Here is a 15877-nt window from a genome sequence, read left to right as displayed (position 1 = left end):
GTTGTTCCAGTTTGTTCAAATTGGTAAGTCTAGACGGAAAAGGGGGCACGAAAGATTCCACGTGCTCACAGACAGGTGGAGACATAAGGGTTGCCGGGCACTTCCGTTGGGAAATGCAGATCTGAACGAGACTCCCCCACTAGCTTGATATAAGAGGATTTATTTTTTATCGTTATTTTTTTATTTGAGGGGGGAAATGGAGAGAGAGAGAGAGAGAGAGAGAGAGAGAGAGAGAGAGAGAGAGAATCTGAAGCAATCTCCACACGTAGCACGGAGCCCGACATGGGGCTCGATCTCACAACCTTGGGCTCACAACCTGAGCTGAAATCAAGAGTCAGACACTCAACCGACTGAGCCACCCAGGTGCCCCATTGATAGAAGAGGATGTAGAGGAAAGTCACATACAGGCATTCAGTCTTTTATGTGAATGATCACGTTATCCGCGCATATTAGCTGCGGCAGAATTTCCTTTCCTAAGCTCTCAGAAGTTGGGGAGGTTATTTCACTGGTAAGATTTGCTCAGCCTCTCTGCATTCTATGTTTCTCGAGGTATTAGAGCTGAGCCCACTGTTACACCTTTAAACCCTGGTCCAAGAGCCACTGATGAGTGAATCGTGTGCTTATTTACAAAAGAGCGGGCAATATTGGAGGAGAAACCACTGTGTAGCTCACAGAATCTTCCTAGGAAGTTACAAAGCTATGTTGACTGAACTTTAGCGGGAATCGGGGCGGGAGGGTGACGGGGTGGGCTAACGGGGTGGGGACAGGACTGGTTGGGACACCGCGGAGGTCATCCAGCTTGAGACGGTGGCAAATGTGGAACTAGAATTCAGGGGGAGGCTGGGCGGCTGAGAGACACTTGGGAACTATCTCCCAGAAGATGTTTGAGGAACTGGAGGAAATACCTGAGTTAGTCATATGGGGGTGAAGTTTTGCCAATTTCTGAAATCATTAAATAGGTGACAACAAAATCTCAAATATGTATATTTTTTTTCTCTTGACTGGTAAAACAGGTCTGACTTGTACTCATTTCTTTTCGTTTTTGTTTCTGGAAACTTCTTGCCTCTCACTCGGAAGGCGCTTCATCTCACGCAGGGACCCCTTGCGAAGTCCTGTGGCAGACATTTTGTTTGGCTGCTCTAGAACCTAATGCTGTCCCCTCACCGCAGTGCGTGTAAAGGCATCGTTCCTGCCTCTCTTCCAGCAGGTGAGGCTGGGAGAGCGTGAGGACAGCTTACAGAGGCAAATAGATCCGACTCAGCCTCTTTGCCTTTCGTCCTCATCCCGCTTTGCACACAGACTCTGTTCCTGGAACCGGGACAGCTACCTGCTTCTGCTCAGGCAACAGGCATGCGGGAAAGAAGGAAAGGATTTCAGAGGCCACAGCGCTCATAGAGCTGAGCCTCCGAACCTAATGCAGCAGCCTGCTCCCTCTGGTTTTCCTGCTTCGTGAGCAAACCTCCAAGCCAGGTTTTCTGTTACTTCTAGCCAAACACATTCCTGATAGATATGCTCTGCCTCGACTTTTTAGGGATCCCCCAAAGAATGTATTCCAACTTCCTACTGCCGTGTAACAAAACACCTCAACGCCTTGTGGCTGAAACAGCTACGACTACCATTTATTTTGCTTGCAGACCTATCATTTGGACAAGGCCCGGTGGGGATGGTTTGTCTCTGTTCCAAGCCGTGTTAGCTGAGAACAGCTAACAAGATGGTTCACTCACATAACTTGTCGGTCCAGGTGGTTGACGGGGCAGGATCGGGGTTTGGGGCCAGAGACCTCTGTTTCCCTCCATGTGGGACTCGGCAGGTGCCTGGGCTTCCTCCCGGTACGGAGGCTAGATACCCAGACCGAGTTTAGCGAAACAACACGTGCGTGGCACTTTTACGATCTAGCCTTAAATGTCACAAAGTATCCCGTCCACCATCCTTTATTGTGGAGACAGTTATAAACATGGGCCCAGGTTCCAGGAGAGTGTTTATAAACACTATCTCTTCAGAGGGGTGCAGAGGGTGTTAGAGCCTGTGAGAAAATACAATCAGCGAGAAGGGATCCTCTAATAACAGCTGGCCACTGATGACTGTTACTTTTATCATCGCGTTCTAGATAGAGATTGCACGTGGTCACTTACAGAAAAGAGGGATGAATCAAAATCAGAGCGTTGATGCATTGCAAAAATCTTGCCAAAGTCTTCAAGTAAGAGAAGACCTGCAGAATAGACCCGCAGCTACTCGCCTTCCCTGGGGGGTTTAACCAGGTCTCCCAAAACTTGTCTTGATGATCAGAACAAGTTTGCGGAGTCAGAATTAGGCCTTATTGCATTAAAGGTATCCTCTCTGAGCCACAGCTGTAGAGGGGACTAGAATGTGTGTTGGGGGGGCGTCTTTGGAGAGTAGGAACGTTGGGACATAGTATGAGGCACCTCACAAGAGAGCAAAAACACTGTCCCAGAAAGAGCCACAATTACCACTAAATGGTTCTCTTTAGATACAATCCCTTTGTGTCGTTTGTCCAGTTACAGCAGGAAATCTAGAAGGATACCATGCTGGGGGGTTGCCAGTCTGCTCTAAGACCCATCCCTGCCCTTGCTCTGCTCTGCTGTAGCCCATGGAGCTGCATATCCAAGACTGTCCTGCCAGCGGGGGGGCCCTAGGAGAAGATTAGAGGGTGAGGGACAAGGAGAAGCCAGGGCACTTCTGCCCCCACCTCTTGTTACCTCTACAATGTCTGTGTCTCCCTGTGCACTAGACAGCCTCTCAGTGGCCACCAAGGACCCCATCTTCCTAGCATTCAGACTCTTGTGCTGTCCCCTCCCCTTGACATATGAGTTGGATATATTCTAATGAATAGAACATGTCAAAGATGACAGGAGGTCACCTCCAAGATGAGGTAAAAAAAGGAGGAGGAGGAGAAGGAGAAGAAGGACTATGACTTCTGTCTTACTCACCTTCTTGCCTTCTTACCTGTTTGCTATGATGAAGCCAGCTGCCATGTAATAAGCTGCCCTGTGTGGCAAGAACTTGAGGGAGACGTCCGGCCACCAGTGCGTGAGGGTCGAGTCTCGCCAACAATCACTGAACTGCAGCCTTCCGATGATTGTACCCCTGGCCAACACCTGAGAGAACCCAAGCCAGGGGACCTGTCTAGGCTGTGCCTGGATTCCTTGCCCACAGAAACTACCAAGATAATACACGGTGTCTTCAGCCACAACGTTTGAGGTGGTTGATTACACAGCCAGCGGTAGCACCCCCACGTGGCTCGGTCACCCGCTCCGTTATCTGCAGGTGGGACTGGGCCTGGGCTGCAGTGGCTTTAACCCGTTGTCACTCTAGCCTGAGGGTTGGCCTCACTGTCCTCTGTTCAAGTTTCCAGATCCCTTATCACCTGGGTAATATCCCACCTTGAAGAGTTTTTGTTTTTCAGGGTGAACCCTGACTGAAAAGGCTTGAGCTCACCAATCTGGCAAAATGCCTCTTTTTTGGGCCCAGGAGGCTTTTTTTTTTCTTTCCATGAAAGTCAGAGGCTTGAAGGGACTGGGCCAGGGTTGTATCCCAGTAGGACTGAGTCTTATCGGCGTCCAGCACCACAAGCCCGTAGGTGTTGGTAGAGAAGCAAGGTACGCTTTCATACGTAATTTCTCATTTGTGACATTGCGATCTTTTTCTCAGAGGAACGTTCATATTTATTTCAGCGTCACTTCCCATAAACCTGAGTCTGCCCCCTAATTCAAACACCCTGGATACCAAACCCATCGAAGGCCTATCAACGTCCCTTTGATCCAATTAAAACAGAATTTTAATTAGGAAAAAATGATCTAGAATGAATATTTGACTGGCCTTTGCCAAAAGGTTTTCATCTTCTTTTATTTCCCCCTTATCACCAAGGTTTTCAATTTATGTTTTCGTTAGAGATGGTCTGACAAAGAAACATGTCGTGACACGAAGATCAAATGGATTAACCTTCGTTGTAGTGAATGGACTCATATATAGTTGTTTTCCTTGGATGACCGAACTCACAGGCATTTGCTCACAGAAACAGGCCCATAGATCTTTCTTTACTTATCATATACCAAGTCTGATTGTTAGTTAGTGTCTTTCCTTTAGGGAGAGGCTGGCAACTAATAAAAGAAGAAGGAGTGAGAAGAACCGCTCCCTGGAGAAAAGTAGCAGTCGCTATAAAAGAGATTTCCGTGTGACAATCATTTTATTTGTGATGGACAAGGCAGGGAGGAGCCATGGCTGTTAAGAGTGCAGTCCCCTTGGGAAAAGTCCCTTTGGAGAAGTCCCTTTGTTCGGGCACAGGTCAGTGGGAGATGGACAGAGATCAATACTAATGCAAAAAGAATGAGAAGACACACAGCCACGGTGCTGAAATCCTTTAAGGAAAAGGATAGTTTAAAGAACTAAAAGACAAAGCAAAACAAAAACACCCCGACGCCAAAATAATGGCAACAGCAAAAGATCTTGCCGGTGTTGGATTGCAGCAGGAAACCTAGGTAGTTTTCTTGTCTACTTTCAGATTCTGTGGCATCATAGGATCCCACTGCTCAGAAAGTGCCTACTTCACTCAACCAACATTTACAGTGAAATAAGAATGATCACCTGTTCTAGCGGTCACTGCCTTTCATTCATAGAAAAGAGCCAGTCTCAAAGAGGCAAGGCCAACTCGTCTGAGTCATTGGTTTTTAGAAGAAAACTCCCGTCTTCCATATGCTTTCATCAGAACAAATGCAGAGGCTCAACCAGTTGTGTGTAGAAAGTGGCATTAAGTTGAGAAATCAGAAATATTCCTCTTCTATAATTGAGAAGGAATGCCTCCGAGCAGGTGGTTTCTGCTAACCTTGAGGGGTTGCATCTACCCGTCCCTTCGTTACAGACTCCTGTAAGGTAAGGGCCGGGAGAGTCTTAGAGATTATTAAAAAAAAAATGTTTTTTTTTTTTGTAAAGGTTTATTCATTTTTCAGAGACAGAGAGGCACAAAGTGTGAGTGGGGGAAAGGGCTGAGAGAGAGGGAGACACAGAATCCGAAGCAGGCTCCAGGCTCTGAGCTGTCAGCACAGAGACCGACAGGAGGCTTGAACTCACAGACCGCGAGATCATGACCTGAGCGGAGGTCAGACTCTTAATTGAGCCACCCAGAAGCCCCGAGTCTTGGAAATTAATTCCCTCTCCATAGCTGGCAGCCGAGCAAATTGAGGTGCTTAGTGATCGAGTGAGGTCCCTAAATCTACAGCCGGTCCGTGGCGCAGCCGGGCTAGACGTCAGACCGCCTGGCCAACGGGAGAAGCAATTGCATTGCCTGGTAAATACGGTGGTTACCTGTGAGATTGACTTCCAGGGAAATTCAGGACTCCACATAGGAGAGGCTCAATTGTCAGCTTTTTGGTAGTAGGACCTGTCTTATCTGAACGATAAACATTCTGTCATGAAGAGCAATAATCATGGAAGTGAAAACGGTCACAGGTTATTCTTTGGATTGCAGCAAAGGTGAATAATATTGCCATTTTCTCTTTGTCCAAACTATTCCCAAGCCAGAAGCCGGTGTTCGTCTCCTTCCTTCGTGCTTTAATGTCTATGTAATTAGCTATCTATTTTCCTACTTATAAACAGGATTAGCTTTTTTTCACAGCAGCTACAAAAAGTAAGAGAACATCATGTTTTGAACCAAATGTCTTGTGTCCTTTGGAAAGAGCCGGAAAGGTTTGGTTGGCCAAGTTTTATGTTCTAAAGGAGGGTGGAAAAGCAGGTTGAAGTTCCGTAGGCATAGAGTAGTGGAACTTGTACACAACCGTCGAAATAAAATCTCTGTTCTCTCAAGCTAAAATGGAATTTCCCCGTAAAGTTCAATAACTATGTTAGTACAAATGCTAACTGAAAATTTCAAGAACAAGAGGTTACGCTAAGGTTGTTCTTTTAAATAAATACGTTAAAAATACTCATTCGGATAGAGATCACTGAATGGCTCAGAGAGCGTTTAAGAATTTAAGGGCTGAAAATTCTGCTCATGCCACATACATGGGCTTATGTAGTATTCAAAGGCTTTAACTTTCACATTTCACATAGCTGTCAGTTAAACTTGATTTTTCGTCCTTACCTTTGCAGTCACAATGTAAAGATGGATGCGGTGATAAAACAAAGAAAACGATGTCACGTTAGCAAAATGACAATTTCTGATTAAAAAAAAAAAAAGAGCAGCTTAAAATCTTCAGGTAGTAAATGTCCATTTAGGCTCTGGAGACTTCGTCTTAAACAGTAAAAGAATCCTTTTTACATTATCTCTGAACTAATTGACTGTAAACTGTTTCATTATCTCTAAAATATTTCACTGGAATTGGCTCAAAAATCACCCTGACACGCTATAACCTTGAGCTGAGGCCAGTGGACAAGTTAAGGTACAGGCAGATGGTGCCTTTATCAGAGGTCAGGAGAGAGTAGGTGACCAAAAAGGTGAAAATCAGAGAAAAATGACAGCTTACACGAGAATTGGGAAAGGCATCCTAATCCAAAACAGGTTAATATCTGGTTAATATCTGGCAATCTTTGGGGTTGACTTGAGCTTTATATCCCTCCTGACCGCTGGAGTGGATTCAAGTCCTAGTGACTATCCTGTTAATTACGTTTCTTAAGAATTCTTCATCTGTTTATTGCCTCTTTAGTTCATGACTAAGCACCAATTTATTTTAGCAACCACAGTGCCAGTAGCACAGTGAGTGGCTCACCGTAGCATCCGAAGTATGCTTGATGGACAGAAGGATGGATGGGTGGATGAATGGAAAAAAATGAATAAATTGGCATTTATCCTAGGATTGTTTTCCATCCTTGTCACATGCCCTAGGCTCTTTTGGGGGTGTTATAGCCCCAAACTAGATATGAGCCAGTTTCATCTATAAGACAGACCTATGGCATTGCTCCCTGGCCCCCTACCCGCAAGGATACCCCGCATACAGTAAGAGTTCAGTGTGTTCGTGTTTGTTAAAGTGACAATGCTAGAGAGATTCTCTGATCTCCAAACAGCCTGCAGAAAACAAAGATTACTGTTATTACTTTACAGAATGTTTGGAATGAATGAGCTCAGTGCTTAAACTATGAGTATACGGTCGATACAGATGCACTTTCCTCTTCGGTTTCCTCTTCTCCCCGTACACAGTGACACCCCCCTGCCCCCAGCCCGAGCCCCTACCAGATCTTCTCTTTATATCCATGACTTGGGAGTAAAGTGCCCACAAATTTGATTTTATTGTTACACATGAATACCAGTCAGTTTTCCAAGTGGAAACACTAAAGATGATAATTGTATGTTGTCTAATCTTGTCTGGATGGGTCGCCTCTAGGGCTTTCCTGCTGGTAAACCACTGAAACCATGAATGGACCAGAACAAGAGCAAATGAAATGTAGGGGCGCCTGGGTGGCTCAGTCGGTGGAGCGTCCGACTTCGGCTCAGGTCACGATCTCGCGGTCTGTGAGTTCGAGCCCCGCGTCGGGCTCTGTGCTGACAGCTCGGAGCCTGGAGCCTGCTTCAGATTGTGTCTCCCTCTCTCTCTGCCCCTAACCCACTCGCATTCTGTCTCTGTCTCTCTCTAAAGTAAATAAGCATTAAACAAAATTTAAATGAAATGTGATGTGGTGTATTCTGTGAACTAATGGGAACCTCCCACCCTTGATTTGTATATGGATACATAGACAGGCATGGACATAGTGATAATTTCTCTTCCCTTCGGGTAGGCTTTACTCAGGGAGTATAGTCAACGGAAAGTATGGCGATACACAATCAGTCTGCATGTTTTGGGCACTTGACTACTTATCCTGGCCCTCGGATGTTGCATGACGCCTGGCGCTGCAAAGCTTCTGGTGACACTTGTGATCCTTTTCTGCAAAACACGGGCTCCCACAGCTGGTCCTGGGTGGGTAATTGCTAGGTGCTCAGAAAACTAGGCTCTCTTGAACCGCACGCTAATGTAAACGCATCTTGTCTGAGACTGTGTTGCCTTGTGTTTTATTTCCTATACCTTGTCTTTGGGGAGGAAACGATCCTGCCGTCCTATTGCTGACTTGTGCTGTCGCATGGAGAAGAGGTGCGGGTGACGACCATAAAATAGGTGACCCTAAAGCGATTGCTTTTTGTTTAGACTGTAGTTGGGGAGATCACTTTATCGCCGTTACTTGCCCGTGTACACCCTCAGTACTCACTTTTCACACCCTTCTTCTTTAATTTCCTACAGGAGAATAGCTGGGTGGGACCCTCCTACGGGGAGGATGTACATAATGGAGAAATAACCGTGTTTAAAATATAGCAAGATCATGAGGAAACTGGAGTTCAAAAAAGCCCACTTGCATTTTCCAAGTTTTACACCCTCAGGGGGACAAATCTTATGAGTACTGCCCCCCAGCTCCCCACCTCCGTGCTTTACTCTCTAAATAATACCATACGCTCAGAGCATTCCTCAAACCTCCTTGAACAGTGGCCAAGTTGCTCAGACGGATTTATCTCCATCCCTTATCAAGTGTGGTTAGAGCGACAAGACGTAGATTGTACCTGTTACAATAATAATGAAGAGGTTGAGATGCTATCTCTAAAACCCAGGGACATACACACGCAATTTGGACGTGACCACAAACTCCTTGGACTGGCTTCTGGTCCAGAAGGGACCGTGCTCAGAGTAATCATTGGTCTTTTTGTTTTTTGACTCTCCCACCCGGCTGCTAATATATCCTGCGGGGCCCCGCTACCAATGTGCTGATGCCCTTTGATCTGGGGACTGTCTCATTGTATTGTAATAGAGGAAAAGAAGCACAACTTGCTTGGGTCCTGGTGCCACTCTGGATTTCAAGTGATCATTAAAAGATTTTTTTCGTGTTAATTTATTTTTGAGAGAGGCAGAGCGCGAGCAGGGGAGGGGCAGAGAGAGAGGGAGACACAGAATCCGAAGCAGGCTCCAGGCTCCGAGCTTTCGGCACAGAGCCCAATGCAGGGCTCGAACTCATGGACAGCGAGATCAAGACCTGAGCCAAAGTCGGATGCTCAACTGATTGAGCCACCCAGGCGCCGCTCAAGTGATCATTTTAAAGGACAGCTCTCAGGGCGCCTGGGTGGCTCAGTCGATTAAGCAGCCGACTTCAGCTCAGGTCATGATCTCACGGTCCGTGAGTTCAAGCCCCGTGTCAGGCTCTGTGCTGGCAGCTCAGAGCCTGAAGCCTGTTTCCGATTCTGTGTCTCCCTCTCTCTGCCCCTCCCCTGTTCATGCTCTGTCTCTCCCTGTCTCAAAAATAAATAAAACGTTAAACAAAAATTTAAAAAAAAATAAATGAAGGACAGCTCTCTGTCTCCCTATAATACAGCCATGGGTACATGGAGGGAGGGCTCAAGATAAATTGATATGTGTAATAGACGTCATTTTGTCCTGAGAATCAGGCCTTCCCTCCAACTTCAAGCTTCTGTAGGAGGCCACGTGCGTCCTTTTCCTGGAGATGCATTGGTTCCCTGTAGGTGCATTCGACCACCTGCAGAGACAATAAACCACCACTGGCTCTATCTTCCCCTTCAGCAGAGACACCAGCAGAGGCCCATCTGGGACGGAGGTTGAGATCTTAGGCAAAAGCTGTTGGGAAGTCAGATGCACATTAGGCCTTGTGGAGATGGTCAAGGCCGCCACGCGCTTTCTGCCTTCAGAGTGTCTGCTCTGGTGGGAAAGACGGAGGCACACACACAAGAAAGCAGAAGAAGGTGTATGATGGGCCGGCTCTGGGGCCACGAGAAGATGTATGGGTGCCCTATGGGATCGAGGGTGATCTTCTGAGGGAGGGCTCTTGGAGACTGAAGGACGAAGAGGAGTTAGTTGGACCAAAGCAGGGAGAGAGGGGAGTTGTTCGCAGAGAAATGTCTCTGCAGAGGCTCAGAGGCGAAGTAGGAAGGCAGAACCAAATGAAAGGAGTTTGGATTGCCAGGGGCTAGAGAGGGCAACGGAAGCCAGATCAAGGTGTTACAGTTTTATCTTGGGGATTCTAGAAGCCTCTGAAGGTTTTGAAGCACGAGAGGGAGGTTAGTCTGACTGTGTGGACGGAAGGCTGCAGGAGGCCAATACGGATTAAAGAAGAGCTGGACAGGAAACAATGGAAGACAGGCTGTATAGGAGGCTATTGCTTTTGTCTTGGCCAAACGGGATGGCAAGAGACCGCTACAGGCAAGAGACTCTTAGGAGGTACAGGCCAAGTCCCGGTCGATGCTTGGATGAGTGCATGAGGGAGAAGGAGGAGTTGAGGGGGAGCCCCAGCTTTCCGACGTGACAAATAAGTGGTGATGCCATTACCGAAATAGGGGTCACAGAGAAAGGAGTTTGGGAGGTCATATGATGGTCGAATTTGGGGATATGTTGCGATTGGGGTATATTTGAGCTACGTTTGGGGCATCCAAGTAGAGATGTTGACTGAATATATAGAGCTGAATATATATATGTCAAGGCCGCCTATATAGGGTCAGGAGGGAGGAAGGTGAAAATAATAATTGTAAACCCTGGAAAGGATGAGATTTCCCAGGGAGAGAAGAGTCGGAGGGAATCAAATGTGAAAATGGTAGAGAAGGAAAGGAGCTTCAGATAAAGGGAGGAGGAGTGGGCAGGGAGGTAAGAGGGACTCAGGGAGAAGGTCACGCGTGGGGCAAAGGGAAGGGAGCGTCCCAGGGAAAGGCGTTCACGGTGGCAAATATTACCAAGAGATCCAGGAAGCTCGTGTTGGAGCCAGACTGTGGCAGGTCCACATGCTAGTCAGGTGAGGAGCATTTGGACATTATCCACGAGGCACCAAGAAGCTCAAGAGGGATTTTGAGCTGGAAGTCAATATACTTGAAGTCGTGAGAGACCACTGGGGAAAACCTGAGGAGTTTTATGTTGCCTCCAGGAAGGCAGACAAAAGAGGAATCCAAGGAGGCCCTATCTAGTATTTAGCAGATGACAGCAGCATTATCACACATGTCAGGGTTAGCGAGAAGAGCCAGCCCTCGGGGAAAATTTGGTTTCTGACATGCTGAGATGTAGGCGATATTGTGAACTATTAATGGAGGCATTTTTTGTAGGTGGTTGAAGATGGCCTCTGTGACAGGCTTTCTGCTCAGTCACTCCTCTGCTTTTCTAGAAACGAAGACCTAACATTTCGCAGGACTCAGAGTTCATCTTTGCAAGCTCCATGCCTTACTTTATAGATTGCAGAAACAACGGCATCAGGAGTCCAAAGGTGTTTTGATTTTTGTTTGATGGTCCCTTTCTCCTTACCTACTCTTTTCATCTTAAGACATGGGCTTCCTCCGTCCGCATCAAAGACCGCGGTCACCAGGTGCTGTGCAAAGTCTTGCAGGTTGAGGCTGCCTAGAGTTTAAATTAAACAACTCAAAGTGTTGTTACAGGAGATGGTTAAAGTTAGGAAAGCAAAGGTTTGCCAAACTGTAGACAGCTTTGTATTCATAAGCAATATTAAAGAGAAACCATATGTAAAAGGTAAACATACATACGTGAATATGTATACACACAGATACATATGCCTTTTCCGTATTAATTTCTTTAGAATTATTACCTAGCCCCCTATGTGTGGTGCTTTTTAGTGTTATTATTGATAGACGCCATCTAGCGGTAGAGAGTAGCAGCTGCTCACGGATGAACGCAATTTACGTGGCTGTTATTACTTGGTTATTTCTTAGCAGGAGAACCCAAACATGACTTAATGAATACTGTAAGTCTCAAGTGGGAATAAAATTTGAAAGATGAAGATATAAGCCTTATATCTCCCGTGGCAGAAAATAGGAAAACAAATACAGGACTTTATCACTCGGGGCGATCCGCCTACCCGGTCCTTTATTCATTCCTTAGCTATTTATCAACCCCTCCCCTGTGCTGGGTTCTGTGTGCGGGGCTTCACTCCCATGAAGGGTAAGAGGGGATGGTAAACACTGGCGGCGCAGTGCGTTTTCAGCACCCACTGTGTGCCAGCCACCGTGCTAAGCACTTTGTACCCCAAATCACATGGACTTCTCACCACCGCCCTCTGATGTAGGGGTATCATCATTTTCATACGAGGAAAGTGGAACTTTGAGATGTAACTTGTCTATAGTCTTGTATCTAAGAAGCTTTCAAATCAGGTTCTGAGTCCAGGTTGTCTGATGCCAAGGTGTGTGGGCTCCTAAAAATTCCACTACCTGGGTTTCCACCAAAGCAAGAGCAGAGGTGGAAGATGTTTTTGAATTATATGCAGTTTAGGCCTCTTTTTCATTGCCTTTTTTTTTTTTTTTTTTTTTTTTTGGAAGTATGGTGAGGTGAGGGGGCAGGAGACAGCTGTCAGAAGATAAAATTTGTGCAAGTCGCTTGCTTAGCTGTGAGTCTGGACAGGGGAAAGTAAAGGGAAACAAACGGGAATAGTTGTGGGCAAGGGTTTGGAGGATGAGAAAAGAAATAATCCACATGTCTTGAAAGATTCTTGAAAAAACACTGGATTGGGAACATTGCAGCAAAGATCAACATACAGTGTTCCTATATATATTTTTAAGTTTATTTAGTTATTTGGAGAGACAGAGAAAGAGGGGGGGGGGAAATGCGAGCAGGAGAGGGTCAGAGAGAGAGAATCCTGCACCATCAGCACAGAGCCTGACATGGGACTCAAACTCATGAACTGCAAGATCACGACCCAAGCTGAAATCAAGAGTCAGACGCTTAACCGACTGAGCCACCCAGGTGCCCCAACGTGCAGGCTTTCTTATTTGTGCAACAAATGTTACAAATGCAAGAAATCCTTCCCTCCTGAAAGATATTCGTCCTTAATTTTTGATCCTCTGTGCCTACTGCCTTTCCAATTCTTCACGCACGTATCCATACAACATGCAATTTTTAACGTATTGACTTTGCACCGTTCTTAGAATTTTCCTATGTAAAAATCCCAGCTTAGCTGTATTATAGTTTTTTGAGGACGACCTGGTTACTTGTATGTAGTGATCTTGTACATCCCCTGCAGCAGAGGTGAGCACACAGTAGGCCTCCAGATACACCGGCAGAATTGAGTTTTATTTTTTATTAGATAGCTTTCTTCTCTGGCTCCTATGAGTAATATGTGGTATTTAGCACATTATTTAATAACTCTTACTTATTCTATTGAGTTTCACTTGAAAAGGAACAGGTGCTTTCTTTTTATCAGGACTGCTCGAATACTCACAACCAGGGCCAGTAACCCACACTTTCTAAATATAGTTTTGTTTTGTTTTTTAATGTTTTTATTTTATTTTTGACAGAGAGAGACAGAGAGAGAGAGACAGACAGAGAATGAGTGGGGGAGGGGCAGAGAGAGAGGGAGACACAGAATCCGAAGCAGGTTCCAGGCTCTGAGCCATCAGCACAGAGCCCGATGCAGGGCTCGAACCCACAAGCTGTGAGATCATGACCTGAGCCGAAGTTGGATGCTCAACCAACTGTGCCACCCAGGAGCCCCCTTTTTAAAAATGTTTTAATGTTTATTTAATTTTGAGAGAGACAGACAGAGCATGAATGGGGGAGGGGCAGAGAGAGAGGGACACACAGAATCCGAAGCAGGCTCCAGGCTCTGAGCTGTCAGCACAGAGCCTGACTCGGGGCTCGAACTCACAGGCTGCGAGATCATGACCTGAGCCGAAGTCTGACGCTCAACTGACTGAGCCACCCAGGTGCCCCTGTAATCCATGCTTTCTAAGCTGCAGCGTAACCATGTGTTTTTTTTTTTAATTTTTTTTACTTTTTATTGATTTTATTTTATTTTTATTATTTTTTTTAATTAAAAAAGTTTAGCATTTATTTATTTATGAGAGACAGAGAGAGTAAGAGTGTGAGCAGGGGAGGGTCAGGGAGAGAGGGAGATACAGAATTGGAAGCAGGCTCCAGGCTCTGAGCTGTCAGCACAGAGCCCGACGCGGGGCTTGAACTCAAGAACGGTGAGATCATGACTTGAGCCGAAGTCAGATGCTTAACTGACCGAGCCACCGAGATGTCCCTTAACCGTGTTTAAATTGCACCAGAAATTGGCACTTCTTATTTTACTTTATTACAGGATAGCCTAACACGATTCTGTTGTGAGAGATGGCCATTTGGAAAGGAAAGTGAAGCAATGCCCATATGGGACGATTTCCCTCTGAAGAAGAAAACGCACCTCGCATGGACGATGCACTAGATAAGTGTATGTTATGTAAGTGAATAAGCCTGCGTACGGCCAAAGGGCACAGCTGTTTCCCAAACATGCCTCGCACTGTTGGTTCCTGCGTCTTTGCCCATCGTGTTTCCTCTTGCTGGCGGTGTTCTCTTCTTTCCTCCTTGCTCGGCAGGTTTGGTATCTTTGGTGATGCTTTCCTCCACTGGCTCAAGCTTTGCCTGCAGGCGGTTGACTCTCCCGCTCTCCCTGTGGGAACCCCTCCTCAGGGGTCCTGAACACCTGCTCCTTATCATGAAATACACATACACTGCTGTGTAGCCCTTTGGGTCCTTTGAGACTAACATAATGCCCTGAATGTAGTATGAAATCAATACACATTTGTTGCCATTTATGAATATTCATTTGGCTTAAAAGAAATACTTTTAAAAAGAGGTTGATGGTAGAAAAGGGAAGGAGGAAATGAGGGTGGAAATCTAAAACCTTATTAGCTTAGACAGCCATTCAGGTTTATGACAGTGTATACATATAGTTTGTAGGTAGAAACTTGCCGTAGTGTGTTAAGAAATTAAAAAGTCCCGTTTTGCTAAATTCAAAGGTAAATAGATACAAGTACTAACCAAGGTCAGCCAATAAGCTCAAAATCTTGGAACGGCGTAGACAGCTGGTATGTCTTTGAACTCTGTGCCTTTTTACACCGTTTAGAAAAAAATAGGTAAGGCCGATGTTGGAATTATTTCAGAAGGAGTGGATGTGCTGATTCAGACTTGTAAAGAGGATTAATCCCTTGAGTTTGTTTCTTTAGGAACCCCTCAGAGCATGATGAAATTCACAGGAGAAAACAGACTTGAAAGGCAGAAATTGAACACAGGGCAGGGGGTGGGGAGGAAGCCTTAACCCAAGGGAGGGCGACAGTGACAAGATAAACACACGATCTTTCACTCTAGCTTTTGGGCAAATACAGTGTCACACTTCATAGTTGATATTTTTCTTTAGAACGTCAGCAAAATTTATAGCTTTAATAGAAAAAGATTTTTTTTTTTTCTGGTAAGATATCCTAAGGCCGAAATGATGAACTGATATCTTAACAGGTAAGGCAATTTCAATCTCTGCCCTTGCCTAGGAGGTCAAGAAACGAGGGTTGATGGAAAAACCAGTGAGGAAGAACACAGCAGTAAACCTAATGGTATCTCTGTAGTATATTTCTGGGGAATACGATGTGCGATCATTCCTGAGGTTTGTCTCTTGAAGATCTCACAGTGTGAGTGGACACCTTGTGGACCTGGTCCTGGGCCCCGTCACCACCGTCCAACATCAACCAGATGCGGGGAAGGGGCTCAGTAGAAGTCTCCTGAAGCAGGGGACACTGGGACGAGGGAGGACTCCATGTGACCTGGGGTTCTGGGAAAGTCAGAAACCCTCACAGGCTTTCATAACTGATTGCACGGTCAATTACAAGCGCTTAAACAAATGCTGCCAACTTTGATAGTGGCCAAAAGGGCCCCGGGTGTTTCGGTGTCAGCTTGCAAAACACGAGAGGGATGGTAAAGTGGGAGAGGAAGAGAATTGTGGCTCACACCATCAGTGAGTGTCTGGGCAGACTTCCTTGGAAAATCGTTCTGCACTGGACCTTAAGGAACACCTCAAGGTTCCTCCTCATCTGCCAGACAGTAGACAAGTGCAGCTGCCAGAGCAAGGGGCCACCTCCGTGCCAACCCACTGACTCAGGTAG

The sequence above is a fragment of the Panthera onca genome, chromosome D2, assembly GCF_046562875.1.
Source record: "Panthera onca isolate mPanOnc1 chromosome D2, mPanOnc1 haplotype 2, whole genome shotgun sequence".
Taxonomy (NCBI): Eukaryota; Metazoa; Chordata; class Mammalia; order Carnivora; family Felidae; genus Panthera; species Panthera onca.
This window is presented reverse-complemented; position numbering follows the sequence as displayed.